This window comes from Zingiber officinale, chromosome 10A (genome assembly GCF_018446385.1).
Source record: "Zingiber officinale cultivar Zhangliang chromosome 10A, Zo_v1.1, whole genome shotgun sequence".
Lineage (NCBI taxonomy): Eukaryota > Viridiplantae > Streptophyta > Magnoliopsida > Zingiberales > Zingiberaceae > Zingiber > Zingiber officinale.
The window spans coordinates 42,933,608-42,938,522 of NC_056004.1; positions in this window are offsets into that span (position 1 = coordinate 42,933,608).

Here is a 4,915-nt window from a genome sequence, read left to right on the forward strand (position 1 = left end):
CCGATCGGTAAAATCACGATGGGCTCGATCGATTCGATCGGTGCGGAGCCCGATCGATAGCGAAACGCTCGATAGCCAGCATCAATTCTGATCGGTCGACGGACCGATCAGGTATAGATCATTGGCTGAGGAACCGAAGCCTGATCGGTCTATGGACCGGTCAGGCCTCTCGCCCTAGTCCGGAGAAATGAGCTCCCTAGCCCTCTCCGACTTCATCTGGTCCTAGAGAACGAGCTATCGAACCCTCTCTGACTCCGCATGCCAAGTTTCCTTCTTGGACTTTTCAACACCAGATGTCCGATCACCCTTGATCCATCTGGATTTTCCCTTGCCCGGCTTCACTCACCAGGACTTGCACCTAGCTTCACTCACTAGGGTTTTCACCTGGCTTCACTCACCAGGACTTGCACCTAGCTTCACTCACTAGGGTTTTCACCTGGCTTCACTCACCAGGACTTTCCAACTGCTTCAATCAGGTCAACCTAGTCAACCTGAATTAGTAATTAATCTGAGTTAATTATCTGATACAAACTTAAATCAGTGTCAACAGCAAAACAACATCCAGGTCAGACTGTATCAACAAACTAGAGACATGAATTTGATTTCTTTATGTTGTGATTTAAACCCTAAACTCGCTTTGTTGTATACACCCCTTTGAGCTCCTAGAATCATGTCCAAATATTTAGAGCTTGAAGTAAACTTTTCTAAAGCACTTCTAAGATCATCAACTTGTAATTTCAAAGATGAATTCTCTTTTCTTAGATCATCAAATTCATTCGTGTCATTTTCATGAAGCATGCAAGTTTCACATGGCACAAGTTCATTCTTAAGTGATTTCAATTCATCTTGCAACTTTTTAACCTTGCCTTTTGATTTAGCTAGTGCATTAGTTAAACATGCAATGGTGGCATACATCTTATCAAGCTTGGGAGAAATTACCTCATCATCACTAGATGATGACTCACTTGAAGATTCTGCATCCTCCCCATGACTATCTTCATCTTCACTATCTTCTACATGGCTTAAGGCCATGAGTGTCATGTGCCTTGAGCTCTTCTTTTCATCTTCTTCTGATGAGCTTGAAAATGAGACATCCCATGTGGCTTACAAAGCCTTCTTCTTTTTCTTGATCTTTTCTTCTTGCTTCTTCAATTTCGGACACTCCGTTTTGTAGTGCCCATTTTTCTTGCATTTATAGCAAATTATATTAGTCTTAATCTTTGAATCCACAAGAGATTTATCTTTTCTCTTCTCGTCATTGAAGATCTTCTTGACATCCTTCTTGTCAAACTTCCTTGAACGTCTCATCATTCTTCGAACAAAATTTATCATTTCACTTGATGATAGCCCTTCATCACTATCACTATCACTGTCTTGCTCATATTCTGAGGATAACTCCTTTTTCTCCTTCTTCTTTTCCTTGTGCTTCTTTTTGCCCCTTTCACCTACAACCAAGGCTATACCTTTCTCTTTGTGGCTTGTGTTAGCTTTCTCATGCAATTCAAGTTCACAAAATAATTCATCTAATTTTACTATTGACAAATCCCTTGAAACCTTATAGGCATCCACCATGAATGACCATAATGAATTTCTAGGGAAGGATTTTAGTGCATACCTTATGAGATCTCGGTTCTCCACACTCTCTCCAACTGAATGAAGACCATTTATGAGCTCCTTGAATCTCCCATGTCGTGAACTTACCGTTTCTCCATCCTTCATTGTAAAATTCTGAAGTTGATTTATTAAGAGATCTCTCTTTGCAATTCTTAAATCCTTGATGCCTTCATTTAGCTCAATGAGCTTATCCCATAAATCCTTGGCACTCTTGAAAGGTCCAACCTTGTTGAGTTGCTCCAAACTCAACCCACACTGAAGAGTCACAATCGCCTTAGCATTTGCTTGAGCCTTCATCTTTTGTTCAACGGTCCATCTTGATGATTCAAGCATTTTTTCATCCTCGGTTGATGTCGTGAATCCCTCCATGATTGAGAACCATATATCAATCTCGGTCATGAGATAGTGCTCCATGCGGCTCTTCCAGTAAGTAAAGTTGTTGCCTTCATAAAACGGTGGGCGTGAAGTAGTATGTCCCTCTTTCAAGGACATCTTGTATCTCTTAACTTGTGCTTTCTTGGCAGTGAGTCCTCAAAATAAAACCTCGCTCTGATATCACTTGTTAGGACCGGTTGAGCTAGGGGGGTGAAGGCTCACTTCAATTCTTCGTTGACTTGATTTTGCGTGGTGGAAACTTAAAAGCAATGCTAACTCTTATATTTACTTGGTATCCACCTCCTCAAGGAGGTGACTAGTCCAAGGATCCATGCCACCGTCACTCTTCCACTATAAAACTTCTCTTTCTCAGAATTACACCAAAGGTGGAGAAACGTTACAAGATTTACAGCTCTCTCTCTCTCCAAAGAAAAAATCTCACAACCACTACAAGGAAGAAGAAGAGGATGATTACAAACTTGGAATGACTTCTTCTTTGTAGAGTGTAATGGCAAGAAGGAAAGCTTGAACTTGAGCTTGTGAGAGATCTTGGGCACCTGAGAGATCTTTAGCACATGAGAGATCTTTTACACTTCAGAGCAATAGAACAGTGTATTTTTGCGGGGGCTCTTTCGTTAACCATTTCCCAACTTTTTAAATGTCTTCAAATATAGTTGTTTCTCACATAATCATTGCCATGAATTGATTGGGTTAATCTCCAATCAATTCAAAAGTATCCGTTGAGCGCCATCACGTCAAGATCAATGGTGTAGATCATTTGGTTCAAACTTCAATCATTTGGGACAACATTCTCAATTGATTGAATTCATCAATCGATCAACAGATTGATTCAGACACACTGTGCTCTAGCGCAGAAATGTAGAAACTTCGTGAATCGATCAGTCAATCGATTGGATACTTGCAATTGATCAGCTGATCGATCCAGGAGCATTCTGTGCTTCGCACAAAAGCTTCGTCAATCGATCATCCGATCGATTGGTTTACTCCAATCGATCGGCTGATCGATCCTGGAGCATTCTGTGTTTTACGCAGAAGCTTGGTCAATCGATCGGTCGATCGATTGGTTTTCTTCCAATCGATCAGCTGATCAATCCAGAAACACTTTGTTTCATAGCCATGCGTCTCAATCAATTGGTAAATCGATTGTTGGTTTCCTTATTAATAACAAGTGGATTAACACATATTTCTTTTAATAAATACCTCATGCCAGATGAATGTCTGTTCCCCTGGACTTTCTTACCTTGCATCCAACCTTCTGACCTATAAGTGCTTCTCTTGCCAAGAATCTGGTCCTTGACCTTCTTGGACTTCTCTTTCCTTACATTCGGTCTTCTGACCTGCAAGGACTTCTTTTGCCAAGAATTTGGTCCTTGACCTTCTTGGACTTCTTTTTCCTTACATCCGATTTTTTTGGCCTGCAAGGACTTCTCCTATAAACTCACAATACACGTTAGATCCAACGTATTAACCTAAACTTAAATAATTATTAACACATTGAAACTTCCAGGGCATGATTGTACCAACAAACTTAATTTGTGAGATTTCTTAAACATATATTCGACATAAGAATGACTTTCCTTTGGGTCAATCACCCTTAGCATGGACATACATCCCTCTATGCTTATGCTCCTAGCCTCTCCAATAGTTCTCACTTTGATGATAGTATAGGTTCGACTAAGCAACAAGAGCAAAGTAGAATACATGGAAAAAATTATTGAAATTTGAGCTAAATTCAGTTATCAATTGATTGGTATCAAATACCAATCAATTGACACCCATCTTAATTGATTAATAAAAGGTGGGAATCGATTGATACACACACTAATCGATTGCCCACCATTGGCAATCGATTAGTACATAGCAATTGATTTCTTAATTGATTCCGAAGGTTACTATTTGTGAGTTCATCCACTCTAATCGATTGGTGTAATTAATTCGTGAACATCAATCAATCCGCTAATCGATTCAGAAACTTTCTATGGGCAACCCAATGAACTGTAGTCTATTGACTCCTTATGGCAATCGATTGGTGAAAATCAATCAATCCATCAATCGATTTAGAAACCCTCTGTACTCAAAATCTGATTTAGTAATTGATCAACCTTCATGGTAATCAATTGGTGAACACCAATCGATTGCCCAATCGATTCATAAATCCTCTGTGCATAATTTTGGGCATCCCAATTGATTAGCCCTTATGCTAATTGATTAGTAAACACTAATTGATCATCTCAATCAATTTGGGAACTTTTTGTGCCCAAATTCAAGATTACTAATCGATTGGGGACCTTCTCCAATAGATTATTGTCAAAAAGCATGATTTTCTGAACACGATTTTTTCATCTCAAGAACCCTAAAATTGAACCATCAATTGCGTTGTTCTTGGATAATGTGAAAAACTTGATTCATAGGTTAAATCCTGACCTGTCCATACTACATTCAATGAATATACATCAATCTCGATCATCCATATAAAATCGAATGCAAAAAGATCAATGTATATATGTCAAATCGTTGAAAAATAATCCTTGTCTTAAAAATTATTAATAAGTTAATCCTTAGCTCTGATACCAATTGCTAGTATTAGAATACATCAATAATGAACTAAAGGATGCATTTACAATAGGATCTAGTTATTATAAATCTTTAAAGCAATGCTAAAAACAAAACAATAGCTAGTGAAGAGATGACCTGAATCCATCACAAAAGACTATTGATTCTTACTTGTTGTTGAGGATCCTGCAAACACAACAAAAGTCTTCCATAGGATTGAGCCAGCAACCCTAAGTCCTTCTCAATGGGGAGAAGAATAAAGAGGAAGAGAGAATGATTCATCATGCTCTAAATGAACCATATCTCTTTCTTTATATGCCCGACCCAATCTATGGGGACTATCTACCATAAA